Here is a 17,980-nt window from a genome sequence, read left to right on the forward strand (position 1 = left end):
ACGTTGTAATCCACGTCGAGTATGCAAATTAGCTTTTTTCGACGATCCACGAACGTACGAGCGGCCATCGCATTCTTTTACGTCGTTTCCGTTCGGCTTTTTCCGGCGTATAGTTAAAGCTGCTATCTGGTGGCGTACTCAATGTTAAGTATGGCCGTCGTTCCCGCGTATAAATTTGAAAATTTTACGTCGTTTGCGTAAGTTGTCCGTGAATGGGGGTGGACGCCATTTACGTCCATGACGTCCTTGCGACGTCATTTGAAGCAATGCCCCCTGGGAGTTTTGACGGACGGGGCATGCGCAGTTCGTTCGGCGCGGGGACGCGCTTCATTTAAATGAATGAATGAATGAATGAATGACTTGTATAGCGCAACGCATGCGAACTGAATCGCCTCTGGGCGCTTTTTCCAGCCAGTATCTGCTTGGTTGGTGCGGTCATTTTTACCCCGTAGGATCATGACACGCTAGGGACACACAGTCATACACACATATATACATATATACTGGGCCAATTTGGATGAGATCCAATTTACCTACCAGCATGTCTTGTCTTTTAAATGAAACACGCCCCCTACTCGCTGCATTTGAATTCCGCGCCCTTACGCCGTGAGAGATACACTACGCCGCCGTAACTTACGGCGCAAATTCTTTCAGGATTCAAAGATTTGCAAAGTAAGTTACAGCGGCGTAGCGTATCTCACATACGCTGCGCCCACGCAAATGTATGTGGATCTGCCCCTGTGATTTTAGTAATAAACTGGCATTTAATAACAGTATTCTATTCTATTGCATCCTAGAGCAGGAAGTTGCGGGCCACATCAGAGTGCTCCGCGGCGCACATGTGACCCCCGGGCCACTGGTTGGGCACCTCTGCTTTAGCTGGAGTATGACTTTATTAGTGAAATTCATGGAAATCTGCTAGCACATCCAAATCACGACTTTCCCCCTACATTTGACAATGCTGTCTCCATTGATCCCTCATTCAGAGAGGAATCACCCTAAATCAGGAGATGTGTTTCCTGGCCAGATCCCCGGTGCAAAATAAAGAAAAAAAGCCTAAAAATAACAAATGAACAAAAACATACAGCGCACAAGGGTTAAGTGAATGTCACTTTATAGTCTGTAATGTGTGGAAAAACATATATGCATGAAAAATTGAAAAGTTGAAAAAAAATTTGAAAATTTTTTTTTCAACTTTTCAATTTTTCATGCATATATGTTTTTCCACACATTACAGACTATAAAGTGACATTCACTTAACCCTTGTGCGCTGTATGTTTTTGTTCTTTTGCTTTTTGCCCATGTCTCCTTAGTGGTTGACAGCTGCACGGATTGTGTTTTAGTGAAACTTCTTTAACCACTGACCACACTGTGGTTTACCGTCCTTATGGTGTAGCGCTTCATGCGGGTGTTTCTTTGTATACTTTGTTTCTGTTGGTTTCCCGCGGAGCAGCTCACATTTGTTTACGGTTCAATATATACATATATTTTTCAAGACCTTGCATGAATTATGTCTTCAGGCACATGTTAGACTTACCAGTGCTATTGTTCTAGTTGTTTTTCTCTTATTATTCATTATTGTTTATATTTATTTTTATTCATTCTCCAGCATCTGATTATTTAGATAGTCTGTCACACCTTCTGTTTGTGAGTGTGTGTTTGAGTGTGCGCGTGTGTGCGTGGGATAGTGAGTGTATGTGTGAGTGTGTGTGTGTTCTCTTGTATAATTAGTGTTTCTTATGGCTGCTGATAGATCCAGCAGATTGCAATCAATCTTTGATAAGATTGATTTATATGGCATCACCACCACTGATCCTTCGAATTCTGGTTCTAATGCTTCTGCGCCCGACAATCCTCCACATTCAGAGGCGTATGAGATTCAGATGAGGAAAGCGTTTTTGAAATTACAGGACGCTAAACAGTATGAGAATGCACAGTGGTGGGATCTTGCCTTTTTGCAGAAATATTTGGATTTAGGTATTACGCCACGGGGGCTTCGCATTAAGAAACAATGCAGTTTTCTTGATGAGGACCTCTCGAAAGAATGGCGCCTCCTATCAGAGTTCTGCACCACTAAGTGGATAAGGATATTGGTCCAGCAACGAGAAAGAAAATTAAAACTTGCTGAACTACAGGTTGCTGAAAGGGCTCAGACAGTAGAACTTTTTAGCTCCTCCTGTCTTTTTCAAAAATGGCTCTCGATACAGGATTCTAATATAAAAAAAGATGAAGATGAGCTTATAAAGAAAAAGACCAATAAACTTGAGAGAGATGTTTCTGATTACAAGACTGGAAATGTCTTTGAATGGAAACGCCCAGTTTTAGAAACCAAACAGCCCAACACACAATCAAGTTTGGGAAGTAACCCACAGACTACCCGTTCCAATTATTTTAATGACGATAAAGAACCACGACAGAACAAGAATAGGAATAAATATAGAGGCAATAGAAGGACAAGGAATGTGAGAGACAATCCTAACAATACTAGAATTAAACAAGGTAGATCCCAAATGTCATCTTGTCCCCATGGCTATGTTTCTGAATCCATGTTGCCTATCTCGGAGGGGCCAACTGGTCAACTTAAGGACGTTCCTGTTCTTGTACCTAATCCCCCCACTATATTGGTCGATCTTAATCCTAGCCCACCAGCAGTGAATGCCACTGCCAATTCTGAGTGTAACATGTCATATTCACAGCTACCGATATGTTTTTCAGTTAGTACCTCTAATAAATACAGCCCCCTATCTAAAGATCTAGATGTTTACATCAAAGAAGGGGCTCGCCCTAGGGTCAATGGGCCGCCCCTTTCTGCAAATAGTATTGATGAAGGTTTTTTAGACCTACCTCCAAGGGGAACTTCACTACAAAAAGAAAAAAGAAAACTCGAAGAGGTAGAAGAGGAGGATCTAGATCCAAGATTGAACAAGAAAGAAAAAATAGATTTGAACTAAAAGAGAGTACTATCAAAATTTTTAATCTTTCTAGTCATACGTTATCTCCGGTTGAACTTATCCTTCTACGCAAAGGGTTAAGTTTTTGCCCTTCCACTGGACCCAATAAATTTGGACTTTTTAAAGATCTCAACAAATTTGTCCGACTCCTCACCCTCAAAAGATTTTTCGCCAAACGTGACACTACCAACACCGATATGGTTGTGGATTCTGATAGTGCCACAACGGGTAAAAGTGAGGATCTAGTCAAGGAACACGACCCCGATGGTTTATTACAAATCCTAGAGGAGTTGTGGATTGAGGGTAACGTTGAGAGTCAAACTTTCTGTCCTTACCTAGACCCTGACATAGTCCACACAAATTTTAGGCCACAGTCCGTTTTCAACCCTACTCAATCCAAAGGGCCCTACATCGAGACTTTTTACCAAGCGGTGTACAAGGATTTTTCTAAATTATGTGACAACCCCTCCAAGTCAAGGACCCCCAATTTAAGTCACGACGAACGCCAGGCACTAAAAAATCTTAAGGCCAACAAAAATATTGTAGTCAAACAAGCTGACAAGGAGGGCAGCCTTGTCGTGCAGGACAGGACTGAGTACCTGAGAGAAGCATATCGCTTGCTATCAGATGGTGACACCTACCAAAAACTGATTGCAGATCCTTTTTCCGACTACCAAGCAGAACTAGTCACTCTTGTTGATGCGGCTTTTAGCAAGGGCGTCATCAATAAGAGAGAGAAGGCATTTTTGTTGCCCAAAATTTCCAGCACCCCACACTTTTACCATCTCCCGAAGGTCCACAAATCTTTGGTGAATCCACCGGGTCGCCCTATCGTTGCAAGTACCAATAGCCTTACTAGTGGTTTATCTACTTATATAGACCATGCCTTACAGCCCATTGTTTGCGAATTACCCTCATATATTAAAGACTCTAGTGAGATCATTAAGACCCTAGAGAATTACTCTTGGGAAGATAGCTATGCGTGGGCATCACTTGACGTGGCCTCTCTATACACGTCGATACCACATAATATTGGATTAGCGGCAGTACAATACTTCCTAAGTAAGAACAACGATATCAACTCTTTCCAGTCTGAGTTTATTAGTAGAGGTATAGAATTCTGTCTTACCCACAACTATTTTTCTTTTTGTGATCAGTTCTTTTTACAAAGGAAGGGGACCGCAATGGGGGCAAATTTCGCACCGGTGTATGCTAATCTGACTATGGGTTATTGGGAAACCTTGCAGATTTGGAACAATAATCCATTTTTGGAACACATCGTTTTTTATGGTCGTTATATAGACGATGTAGTCCTTATTTGGAGTGGTGGTGCTGACTTGTTCTCCTCATTTGTAAGCCATTGTAATGACAATGCGCTAGGCTTAACGTTTACACATGTCTATGACGAGGACAATTTAATTTTTTTGGACCTGGTTTTGTCACATGATCAGAAAGTAATTACCACCAGCAATCATATTAAACCTACTAGTGGTAATTCATATCTACACTTTAACAGTTGTCACCACTCGTCTTGGAAATCCAACATCCCATATGGCCAATTCAATAGGTTGCGCAGAAACTGTTCCAAAACTGAGGACTACATGACCCAGGGTCTTATTATGAAGACTAAATTTAGAGAGAAGGGGTACCCTCCAGAATTATTAGAAGATGCTTTTAATGCTAGTATCACCATCAATAAAATTAATAAGGTCAGTAAGGATAAAGTTGAGAATAATGTAAGGTTCATTTCGACATTTAACACTAAACATAAAAATATAATAAATATTATCAATAAACACTTCAATATTCTTCATCTTGACCAATATTTGTCTCCCATTCTTCCATCTAAACCTGAGATTACCTTTAGAAGGTCCCGGACCATCCGGAACATCATTGCACCCAGTAAAGTATCCAAGATCAACCCCACCCGCCCATTAGATATTCGGGCTTATTTTAACAATAAAACCGGCATTTTTAGATGCGGCAAAAGGGGTTGCCTTACTTGTCAGTCCATTCCAAAAGGTGGTCCTGATACTATTAAAACCAAAGATTGTGTGTTCCCGATCAGCCAATTCCTTACTTGCTCTACGGAATATATTGTTTACATACTACGCTGTCAATGCAATTTATTATACGTTGGACGTACGATCCGTACCCTACGCATACGTATCGGAGAACACAGACGCCTGATCAAAAAGGGCTGTGATAAGCATAGTGTCCCTAGACATTTTTTGCATGTCCACAATAAAGATTTTAAGTGTTTGGAGGTTTTTGCTATTGAGTCCATCCCGTTGGGTTCTTTGACTGAGAACGAAAGATTTTCCCTCCTATGCAAGAGGGAAACTTTCTGGATCTTTCGGCTGGGCACTTTGTCGCCCGGTGGCCTTAACGAGGAGTTGGATATTCTCAGCATCACTAATTAACCTAGTACACTGGGTACACACACTATTTTTTCTTTTTATTAGTATTATTTTTTCTTTCTTTTTTTCTCTTTTTTTTCTTTTTTTTTTTTTTTTTTTTTTCTTTTTCTTTTTATTATTATTATTTTTATTTTTATTTTATTTTTACTTAATATATTTTTTTTTTTTTTTTTTTTATTATTATTTATATTTATATTTATTTTATTTATTTTACTTGATTTATTTTATTTTATTTTATTTTATTTATTTATTTATTATTTTTTGATTTTTGTGGTATAGGCGGTATATATGGAGCGAATGTATGTATGTATAGTGTTTTATTTTAGTTTTATTCACCGTCATCATTATTATCATTCTTTTTCTTTTCATTTTCTTTTCCAGTTTTTTCATTTATTTTCCCTTTATTATTAATTATTATTATTATTTTTGTATTGAAGGTATGTCAGACTATCTTCTATGTATGTACATATGTTCTTCCATGAGAGAGATTACTATATACATATATGTCATGTTATACATATTATATATACTCTATTATATGTTTTTAAACGTTTTCATTAAAGTGGTGGTGATGGTAGGGTTAAGACTATGAATCCTCCCCCTCCCCCTCCCCGTGCTATTGTCCAATGGGATTATTCCTTCCCCTTTATTAACTAGATGGTGGAGCCTGTCCGTGACTTTGATAAAGCGTCCTGGCACGCGAAACATGTCAGTCACGGCTCACCAGTACAATCTTTGATGCCCCTATATGTTTGCAGCAAGCACACTGCAGCTGATGTGTAGTGCCGACACTCGGGAAATCCTCTCAGTGACACTAGCGCCAGCATCTCTACTGCTCGTTTTCTGCCCACACTGATTGGTGCTTTGAGTCACCTGACGCTGGATCGAAGGTGTCCGGACACCTCCTGCTTTCTGTGTGACTCCATCAGGCTACCATCCCCCTTTCCTCGCTCCCGTGTGACGCGGCTGCGTCACTGAACCGGCTTGGTGGCTCCCCTCCAGGACTTCCCCTGCCGCTGGAGATCTCTGTTTGCGAGGAAGGTTTCCTTTCCATCAGCCCCTGAGCTAGTGGTCTTTAAACGGCAGTATCCATCTCTGCATGGATATAACTTCTACATCTGCTCCCAGTGTGGCTGTCATCATCCCACCAACGGATTCCATCTCCCTGCATTGAGACGTAGAAGCGGCTGCTTTTGTTGAGGTATTGCATTACCTCTGCATACAAGTGTATGCACACTACTTGGATTCACTCCTAAACATCTCCCCCGAAGTGTATGTGTTTTCACTCTACCATCTCCACGTGAACTGCTGCTTATGTTATGCGGACTATTGTTATTAGTATTTTTAAAAAATTTTAATGTGCTTTTTTCCTGTGTGCTATTAGTGGCTACTTCTATTTAAAAAAAAAAAAAAAAAAAAAAAAAAAATATTTCAATTTTTTTTTTCAACTTTTCAATTTTTCATGCATATATGTTTTTCCACACATTACAGACTATAAAGTGACATTCACTTAACCCTTGTGCGCTGTATGTTTTTGTTCTTTTGCTTTTTGCCCATGTCTCCTTAGTGGTTGACAGCTGCACGGATTGTGTTTTAGTGAAACTTCTTTAACCACTGACCACACTGTGGTTTACCGTCCTTATGGTGTAGCGCTTCATGCGGGTGTTTCTTTGTATAAAAATAACAAATGCAGCCACCCACACTCATAAATCTCTTTTCATGACAACCACTATGGGTTGTTAGATTTTGAAATATAGCTATAGCGCAGAACCCATACTAATAGCGTGTTTTGTCTGCCATTAATTTTACACATTAGCTGTCAATGTTGTATCTGTTTTCATCAGTATTGTGTGCAGCATGAGTAGAACAAAGGCTTACATTAGCAGCAGTCAGGGCTGACGTTATCAGCCTGCATGGCACAGTACCATTAATGTTCTTCTGTCAGGAGACCACAAGTACAAATGAAGCTTTTCTTCTGTCTGTGCAAGACAAGATTTCATCCTTTTAGTGTGATGTCTCTGTTGTTCCTTGTGTTACCCTCCTGGTATATCTACTGGAATAAAAAGGATTACAAAATCAATACCCCTAGTGATTTCTGCACAATGCTAAGCTTGTGCACCTAATTTACTGTGTCATTATTGATGCCGATAACATCGCATTTATATCTAATGCTCTAGAGTAAACAAAATTTCTTCCCCGAAGCAAAGAACAAACATTTCGTCAGGTTCAGGGTGATGTGAAGAAAGTGTGAGGCTGCTCTCTTATCAGACAATAGCATTGAACAATAGAAAACCTGGGAGATAATAATATTCAATTATGACTATCAATAATACTGAAGACAGCCAATCTGCACAGGGTTATCTTGGTTACTATAGTTATCCAAGGGCTTTTCTTTCGAATTTGGAGTCATTAGAACAGAGCTAACGAAGGACTCCACATGCACAGGAATGGCCGGCAGGCTTTGGCCATACATGCAGATATTGTTCTCTGCTGGCTAAATAAAAGAAATCTAACCAATTTTCATCCACTCATGCCAAACAGCTGAAATTAGAGCCACATGTTAAACAATAAAAAATAATCCCAGTTGTGGATATTTTTATCTAGTTATATTGGCCTGCTTGCATCAATGTAACTACCGTTTATCGGCGTATACCGTGCACTTTTTCCCCCTTAAAATAAGGGGAAAATCGTGGGTGCGCGATATACGCCGATCCCCTAGCTGGGTACACTCGGCCAGGCTCGGCTTCCCTCGCGGTCACGCCCTGTGCCGCCTCCTAGCCTTTATGCGAGAGGAGCCGAGCGTGCCCGAGTGTACTACGCTCGGTATATGTCGGCGGCGGCGTTCAAACACAGCACGGGAAGCGGGGATCGACTCAGAAACAGCGCGGGAGAAGCGGGGAGGACACCACCAGGGCCGCAGATGGACGCCGGGCAAGACACCGACGAGGGGCATTCAAACTGTAAGTATTTTTCTTCTTTTCAGGAAATTTCCCTTCCAGGTTGGGGGTGCGCACTATACGCCGGGGGGCGCTATATGCCAATTAATACGGTATGTATATACCATACCTATAGGAACCTTGTGGAAGCTGCAAATCACTGTAGTAGACACCGCTACTTTAGTGATCTCCTCTAGCTTCTGGGTCCCATGCCAAGCAGCTGTCCTGCTGCTTACTGAACACAGGAGGTCACCTGCTAATCAGAGCACCTCAAATGAAGGCATTCTGATTGGACAAGGAGATTGTGATGTCACCACCCGCCCTCTCCACCTCATCCAATCAGAGAATGCTTTACATTTATTTTGCGAAAATGCAAAGTTTTTTCAGATTGGTGCCTCTGCAAAGTGGGAGATTTTCTGTGTACGGAATACAGCAGGGCAGCCATTCGGCATGGGACCAGGAAGCTAGTGGAGATCACTGGAGCAACAGTGGCTACATCGATGATTTTTCAGCTTCTACTGGGATCCCATAGATATCTATATGCAGTTACACTGGTCTAAGCTGGAAAAATGTACCATGCCTGGAATTCATCTTTGTGTGTGTGTGTGGAGATATATTGTCTTGCATTTAATAAGGAGTAGTTGAGGTCCATTCACTGTGGAAGAAGTCCAAATACAAGGTGTTACGATGTCATAGTGACCTTCTTCCTTTAACACTTTAAGTAGCATATAGATAACGGAGAGTGTATATTGCTATTTGCTCTCTGTTACACACTGCATCAGTAAATACATAATTGCAGTAAATACACCAACATATACAAGTTACCCGTATTTATCAACGTATACCACGCACCCTAACTTTAAGAGGAAAGTTTTAGGGAAAAAACTTTCCACAGCCCCCTGCGTATAACACGCAGGCACAGTTTACCCTTTATTTTCAGGGTAAAAAAGTGAGTGTTATACGCCAATAAATACAGTGTATAAATTGATGCTAATTTGAGAGCTGTGTGATTGGAGGAGAACTGGTCATGTCATGTGACCAGTTACATGGCTGGGCTTTACTCCCTTCTTTTTAATTTATTTACCAAAACGTATTTCAATTCTGTTGCGGAGCTCACTGCACATTTGTAAGGCGCATCAATGTGTTATATAATCTTATTTTATTTTTTTTAGATAGTGGTACAGCAGCAACACATTAACGCGTTTGTTAACCCCCCCCAAAAAAATGGCTCCTGCTCCTTTAAAGCGTGTTATATGACACAGTGCTTGTCCTGTGTCATTTGGCCCCCTGTAACAGCTAAAAAACCTGGCTGATCCTGCCAGTTTCTCCCCTCTGTAAACTGACCACGGTGTATCATGGCTGCTGAGACCAAACACTGTGGTCAGTTTACATGCCTTCGCCATCAGCAGCCTGCTTTCTGTTCTTCTCTCTTCTCTCCTGTGTTCTCCTCCCTGCTCCCCTCTCTGTCTGTGTGTGAGCCACCCCTCCCCCCTCCTGCTGCTCTCTCATAACACTTACATGTATACACCATCAGCACTGCCTCCTATTGCAGTGTCCCCCTCTGTGAATGATTTATAAATATAAATGCTGTAAATACCTAATTTAAGAGCCGAGATTGTGATCAGATGAGCAGCCAGCTCTCTCCTCCTCCCCTCCAAACTGACAGCAGCAGAGGAATCTCAGACCCACCCTCTGCATCTCTCAGAGGAGAAAAGGAAAAGGAGAAAGCTGGCTGGTCACGTGATCGCAATCTTGGCAGTGAAATTAGGTATTTGCAGCATTTATTTTTATAAATCACACACAGAGGGGGATACTACAATAGGAGGCAGTGCTGATGGTGTATACAGGTTAGAGTGGCTTAAAATCACTTTTAAAACTTTACATTTCTTCACTTAAAAAGTTAACCCTAAAATTGGTTTTGTACTTCTAGGGTGTCTACAATGTGTTGATCAATAGGCATTTATATATGTAGTGTGAATTCTTTAAACTGTGTATTTGGGAGATGGGATGGGAGTATATATTAGTTTGGTACTTATTTTTTTTTACTAAGCTGCACTACTGGTTCCACAATGCAAGGGATACCTGCTCATTCTGTCCACTAAGCCTCCTGCACACTCCAACCCCCTCCGTAGATTTAATAGCCTTGCATTGTACATGATGATTTGAGGGACTGCCCACAGCCTATAGTGGCAGAGGGAAAGGAAGAGAGTGCTTGTGTGGACTGGAGCGGGGGTAAGGTAAAAGTGCTACAGCCTTTTCATCTTGTCCTAGAATTAACAAACAGGGAGTTGCCCACTGCAAGGTTATATGTAGTCGAATTCCTGGATTTAAGGGCTTAATATTTAATTGTTGTAATATATAATCTATTGTCTGCCTATTAGGTCTGTTCTTAAAATGGATATAAATGAAAACATGAAGATTTTATGCCTTATAGGGAACATCTGGAAATGTTTATTGTGCCTAAGCAGCACCCCAGGAGATTTCTGTTTTGTTGTGAATGCCCCTAAAAATAGCAATACCATATAGGCATTCCAGTGTCATGAGCCTTATAACGGTATAACGGCAGCGTAAAATTATCGAAGGCGCTGCTGCCTATGAGCACTAGTCTCGTGAGATTTGGAGTGAGATATGGTGATGTCACTACTGTACTGCTCACTGTTTTCCTTGCTGGAGAGAAAGCTGTACCTGAGGACCAGTGGTGCTATGATCTTCCTTGCTTTTGCTTCATCTGTTCTGTGGATCTGTGCATACTTCATCTCACTGGCTGCTTCTTGGGTATTGGCTAACTACTGTAGTTATCAGATGACCAGTCATCAGGTGGGCAGCTCTGACTTGAGAAAGATAAGCCCTGCTTTTACCTAAATGGGGCCCTCACACAGACAGACACATTTTGGAATGCAGCATGGTAAGTCAGTAATTGGTAGGAAGCCGCAGGAAGTCCAGTGACAATATTGGTGACTAGTCCTTTTACCACTGTACCTCAGCTACTTTTTTCTGGAGGACAGCTTCATAAATAGGTCCTCTCTAAAGCAACTCTAAATATTACATATACTGAGAAAACACCTGTGAATGACTACACAAAGATTCAAAAACAGCTGTCTAATGTCTCTAACAAGAAGTCTAAAGCAGAGTATTATACCTAAACAGAGCTTGCTATAATGTGCAAAAACATACCAATATGTATTAAATATGTGCTCTTAACCACTTAAGACCCGGACCATTATGCAGGTAAAGGACCTTGCCCCTTTTTGCTATTCGGCACAGCATCGCTTTAACTGACAGTTGTGCAGTCGTTGCGACGTGGCTCCCAAACAAAATTGACGTCCTTTTTTCCCACAAATAGAGCTTTCTGTTGGTGGTATTTGATCACCTCTGCGGTTTTTAGTTTTTGCGCTATAAACAAAAATAAAGCGTCAATTTTGAGAAAAATTCTATATTTTTTACTTTTTGCTATAATAAATATCCCCAAAAAATATATAATTGTTTTTTTTCCTCAGTTTAGGCCGATACGTATTCTTCTACATATTTTTGGTAAAAAAAAAAACGCAATAAACGTTTATTGATTGATTTGCGCAAAAGTTATAGCGTTTACAAAATAGGAGATAGTTTTATGGTATTTTTTTTTTTTTTTTTACTAGTAATGGCGGCAATCAGTGTTTTTTTTTTGTGACTGCGACATTATGGCGGACACATCGGACACTTTTGACACATTTTTGAGACCATTGTCATTTTCACAGTGATCAGTGCTATAAAAAAATGCACTGGTTACTGTGAAAATGACACCGGCAGTGAAGGGGTTAACCCCTATGCGCTTTAGGGGTTAAGTGTTCCCTGCATAGTGTTTCTTACTGTAGAAGGGATGGGCTCTGTGTCACATGACACTGATCTCTGCTCCGAGTACACGGAGCCGAGATCAGTGTCATTGTCACTAGGCAGAGCGGGGAGATGCTTGTTTACACAAGCATCTCCCCGCTCTATACCTCCGTGAGACGATCGCGTCCACGGGACCCGCGGTCCGACTCACAGGGAAGGCGGCAGGGTCACGAGCGCGCCACCGGCAGCGCGCTCGGGACAACACAGCAGGCATTTAAAGGGCCACGTACAGGTACATGATTATGCCTGTCCGTGCCACTCTGCCGACGTATATATACCGTGGGCGATCCTTAAGCGGTTAAAGAGCACATATGTTATACATATTGGTATGTTTTTGCACATTATAGCAAGCGCTGTTTAGACATAAAACTCTAATGCCGCGTACACACGATCAGAATTTCCGATGAAAAAAGTCAGATGGACTTTTTTCATCAGATATTCCGATCGCGTGTGGGCCCCATCTGACTTTTCCCATCAGTGTTCAGAAATAAAACATGTTTAATTTTTTTCCGATGGAAGAAAAAACGATCAGAAATTACTATCATATGTGTGCAACTCCGACGGAGAAAAAAACCCACGCATGCTCAGAATCAAGTCGACGCATGCTCGGAAGCATTGAACTTAATTTTTCTCGGCTCGTCGTAGTGTTTTACGTCACCGCATTTTGGACGGTCTGAATTTGGTCTGACAGTGTGTTTGCAAGACTGATGGAAGTCAGCTTCATTGGAATTCCGACGGAAAATTCCATTGTGTGTACGCAGCATTAATATTGTCTCCGTGACAAAATGACTTTGAGATATGCTCTGTCCCTTTGATTAGCATTTCCTTTAACCTCCTGGGACCCGCACTATAGTCAAATGACGGCTACAGCGCGGATCCCAAAATCCAACAGGACGTCAATTGACGTCCGCCCCTTTGGGCGTTCCCCGCGCGCTCCAGAGCGCGCAGCGGGGAAACTCTGTGTTGGTCGTGTCCCTTGGACACAGCCAATTACAGATCGCCGCGAACGGCCAATCAGAGTGGCCGTTTGCGATGCGATCTGTGCGGCCAATGAGAGATGATCTCATATGTAAACATATGAGATCATCTCTCATTGCCGTTTTACACAGAGACAGCGGTGCTGTCTCTGGAGAGGAGATCGATCTGTGTCCCTTGTCCATAGGGACATACTGTAGATCGGTCACCCCCCCCCAGTCACACCCCCTCCACCTACAGTTAGAACACAATGCAGGGATACATTTAACCCCTTCCTCACCCCCTAGTGTTAACCCCTTCAATGCCAGTCACATTTATACAGTAATTAGTGCATATTTATAGCACCGATCGCAGTATAAATGTGAATGGCGCCAAAAATGTGTCAAAAGTGTCCGATGTGTCCGCCATAACGTTGCAGTCCCAATAAAAATCGCAGATCGCCGCCATTTCTATTAAAAAAATAAATAAAAAATAATAATTATGTCCCCTATTTTGTAGGCGCTATAACTTTTGCGCAAACCAGTCGCTTATTGCGATTTTTTTTTTTTTTTTACCAAAAATATGTAGAAGAATACGTATCGGCCTAAACTGAGAAAAATTTTTTTTTTTTTTTTTAAATTGGGATATTTATTATAGCAACAAGTAAAAAATATTGTATTTTTTTCAAAATTGTCGCTCTTTTTTGTTTATAGCGCAAAAATTAAAAACCGCACAGGCGATCAAATACCACCAAAAGAAAGCTCTATTTGTGGGGAAAAAAGGACGTCAATTTTGTTTGGGAGCCACGTCGCACGACCGCGCAATTGTTAGTTAAAGCGACGCAGTGCCGGAAGCTGAAATTTCACCTGGGCAGGAGGGGGGTATATGTGTCCAGTAAGCAAGTGGTTAAATTAAATTCCACTGTGCTACAAAGTAGTCAAAGATCACTTTTCATCAGTTCGTTGTCATCAAACTAATAGTTTCCTTTGCTTTGCTTCATTTCCTTTGCCAGTTTACCTTCCCATAATGCTGTCGATATCCCCTTGGTGCCTTAAAGGATCACTGTGTTCTTTCTTCATCTCTGAGAGACACAACAGTTTAATAATTTCTGCCTAGGATTTTGTTCCAGTAAATAGTCCAGGGGAAATCAATCCAAAGGGAAATAAATCACCGAACAAAGACTTCTCAGATACAATGATAACTGATAAAACATGTGTTGTTCTAAGCAGTATTGAAGTCTATTTCATAAGACGGCCTTCGAGGAATTCTGACAGGAGATCCAAGAGCCTGGCATAATTTTTGTTTGTTTGTATGCAGAGAGAATATAATGAAGGCTGACTAGGACTGTCAAAACACAGCAGCCAAGATGCTTTGTCAATATGTATAATTATAATCATAGACTGCTGAAAATACGTTTTTGGCAACATAATTTCAGACATAATATCAATAAAGGTATGATAAATGTGTCTGTTTTACAATTTCTCAAAGGCAGCATTGAAAAAAAAAAAAAATCCAGACTTCCCTAATAAAATAGAGCTGGTAAGCTTTCATCAATGAAATTAAAGAGGCAGAATAAAGTACCGTATTTATCGGCGTATATCGCGCACTTTTTTGCCCTGAAATTCAGGGCAAAATCGTGGGTGCGCGATATACGCCGATACCCGCTTCCCGCGCCGAGTTTGAACTACTGCGCCGGCATATACCGAGCGCAGTACACTCGTGTATAGTCGGGCAGGCTCGGCTCCTCTCGCAGTCACGTCCTGGACGTACAGGACGCACAGGACGTGACCGCAAGAGGAGCCGAGCCTGCCCGACTATACACGAGTGTACTGCGCTCGGTATATGCCGGCGCAGTAGTTCAAACTCAGCGCGGGAAGCGGGGATCGAGCGGGGAGGACAACGCAGAAGGACGCCGGACCCGATGAGGAGGATACCACCGAAGTCGCAGACGGACGCCGGACCTGACGAGGCTGCCGATGGACGCCGCGCAAGACACCAAAACTGTAAGTACTAAAATGTTTTTTTTACAGGAATAGGGGTCCACTTTAGGGGTACGCGCTATATGCCGGAGCGTGCGATACCCCAATAAATACGGTATATGTTTGCTATAGATACAAATAATGAAATCACTTCCTTGCCACATCCGTAACTATAATATAGAAACAAAGAAAAACCCCCTTGATTTGGACTTTAGAGGCAGACTTGGACCACATAATTGTAAATAAAAGTCTATATTTTATTTATACATAGAAAAGACATAAAAGAGACATCCATAGACACAATTATAAATGCTATGTGTGAATAACAAGCAGATATACTAAAACTGGTATGTTTCTTTATTTACTTAGTGAGACCTGTTTTTTCTTATATCACCCCTATGTGTCTCCTGAGGAAGCAGATCAATGAAACGCGTTGACACAGGGTACTCACTCACCTGACACTATGTAATGCTAATTTGCTAATGTTTGGCCATGTAGGGCTGTATTTTGCACACATGTGTACACATGTTTTTAATTGTGTCTATGGTTGTCTATTTTATGTCTTTTATATGTATAAAAAAATATAGCTTTTTAATCATGTGGTCCAAGGCTGCCTCTAAAGTCTGAACTAAGGGGCTTTTTCTTTGTGTTCTATATTATGTTTACTTAATTTTCTTAAAAGAGAAGTATGGGATCCAAAAAAAAACAAAAAAAACAAGCATACATACTCATCTTTGTAGATGCAGCGTTGATCCAATGCAGCAACTGTCCCCCACTGGATCCACATCAAGAACTGAGTGATCAAAGACTACTGATTGCTCAGTTGTTGGGTCCGTTTTGAGCTTACTGTCCGTCACTGTTCTGTGCTCTGACCCTCCAGCGCTCACTGGAGCGCAAGACAGTGCAGGGGGGGGGGAGTGGCTGACTCAGGCTCTCAGCGGCCTGCTGAGAAGCTGAGCCAGCTGCTGGTCAAGCATATGGATGGATCCCGACATTACTGTCAGGATCCCTGCAAAAGCCTGGACCGGCTCTCTGATGTCAGCCAACGGCAAGCTTTATATGTGTAGGATAATCAGTGCCACCCTACTTCTTACTAAAGTGCTAAGTGCAAAAAATAATATGACACTGTATATATAATCAAATAACGCAGCTGCTGTACACTCTAAGTGGATTCACTTCACTTTTAATACAATTGTGAATATAAAAATATATATAGTGCAGTGCTGCTGTAATGGTAACTCAAATATCACACCTTGCGCAAATAATAAAAATAATCAGTCATTGCAAAATCACATAACCAAAAAAAGTCCTTATTATAAAACACAATTCTTGATTGCTGTGATTTTCTGTGATATTCTATCACCATGTGCTTTTCTTTAAACACTGTATACATGTGCTTACCTCCACCAGCTATTTTTACTTGCTCACCTCAAGAATGAGTCAGGCCAACTCAAACACAACTCCTTATTTTTTGACTCTTCAATTATCTTTTCTACTATGGATCAGCTGTTCACCTTCTGCACTCTTGTAGTTCCAGCTCGGTGAGGGAATCAGGAAGTGAAGCGTTGCGGCTTCACTGCCCGATTCCCTACTGCGCATGTGGGAGACGCGCTGCACCGTCCTCACTGATCCCCTGCTGTGTTCTGGGAGCCGTGTGTTTCCCAGAACACAACGGGGGGGAGGATTGAGTGACGCAATACCCGCAGGTCCCCGCAGACTGTGTTCCCGGAAGTAGGTGATACCTGTCTGAAAGGTGCCAAATGTGACACCGGAGGGGGGATGGTTCCGATGAGTGGAAGTTCCACTTTAGGGTGGAGCTCCGCTTAAATATGCACAGCTACTTAATTCTAACAATATAAACATATCTTTATTATTTAAAATTAAAATTAATATATTTATTTATTACTACTACTTTAAATATTTTTTATGAAGCCTCCTGGGATATGTATGTATGTAGGTGGCCGGATTGTCTGAACCAGATAGAGACAGCCAACATCCGATGATATGATGAGCAAATATGGTGGCATGGGAGGTGGTGGGAGTCAGGTTCCTCTGTAATTAAATTGGCATTCTTTTGTAAACAGTTCAACCATATAACACTTGTAGTTAGAAAACCTTTAATGCAAAAAATAATGATCTTTATATTCAGTCATGTGACTGTAGTTTCCAAATCTCACTGGACTCATTTGTGAATTATAGCAGAAAATGTAATGAATGACTCCCACAGAGTCCAATACAGTCTTGCAGCAGCGCTGCAAACTCTACGCTTGCTGTAATCCTAGTCAGTGTTGAGGTAAGAAAGATGTGCTCCAATCACCACTGTTGTTCACCACGTGGGGGATAAGAAAACCCCTTCAGGGGATGCACTTACCAGACGGTAGATGTAAAACAGCATTTAATCCACCTCATTGGTATCCGTCAAACTTTCACCATATCAGTAATATTCAGCATGCATGAGGGAAAGAAAGCCCATATAGTGCAGTAATGTTTTGAAAATTTTATTTATCAAAATCCCCCAAATAGACTTTCCCCTTCAATGGCTATGTGTACCACAAATAATGAAAAAAACAGGCATGTATAATGGTGTTGTTTGCCTCACGGTTCTGGACCCTGAAGACCGCTGTACACAGTTTCCTCCCGGCGACTTCCTGGTTCCTTCCCTGTGGAGCGCAAATGTCACTTCCGGTTTCTGTGCTTAGAGAGTCACGCCCTGACGCGTTTCGTCACTTCCGGACTGCACTATATGGGCTTTCTTTCCCTCATGCATGCTGAATATTACTGATATGGTGAAAGTTTGACGGATACCAATGAGGTGGATTACATGCTGTTTTACATCTACCATCTGGTAAGTGTATCCCCTGAAGGGG

General features: G+C 41.6%; 1 protein-coding gene across 1 annotated transcript in view; it reads left to right on the plus strand.

Annotated features, from left to right (window-relative positions):
* The window catches only part of CLDN11 (claudin 11), a 63,263-nt gene that overhangs the window by 15,355 nt on the left and 29,928 nt on the right, over window positions 1-17,980 (plus strand). The window lies entirely within an intron of this gene.

The sequence above is a fragment of the Rana temporaria genome, chromosome 4, assembly GCF_905171775.1.
Source record: "Rana temporaria chromosome 4, aRanTem1.1, whole genome shotgun sequence".
Taxonomy (NCBI): Eukaryota; Metazoa; Chordata; class Amphibia; order Anura; family Ranidae; genus Rana; species Rana temporaria.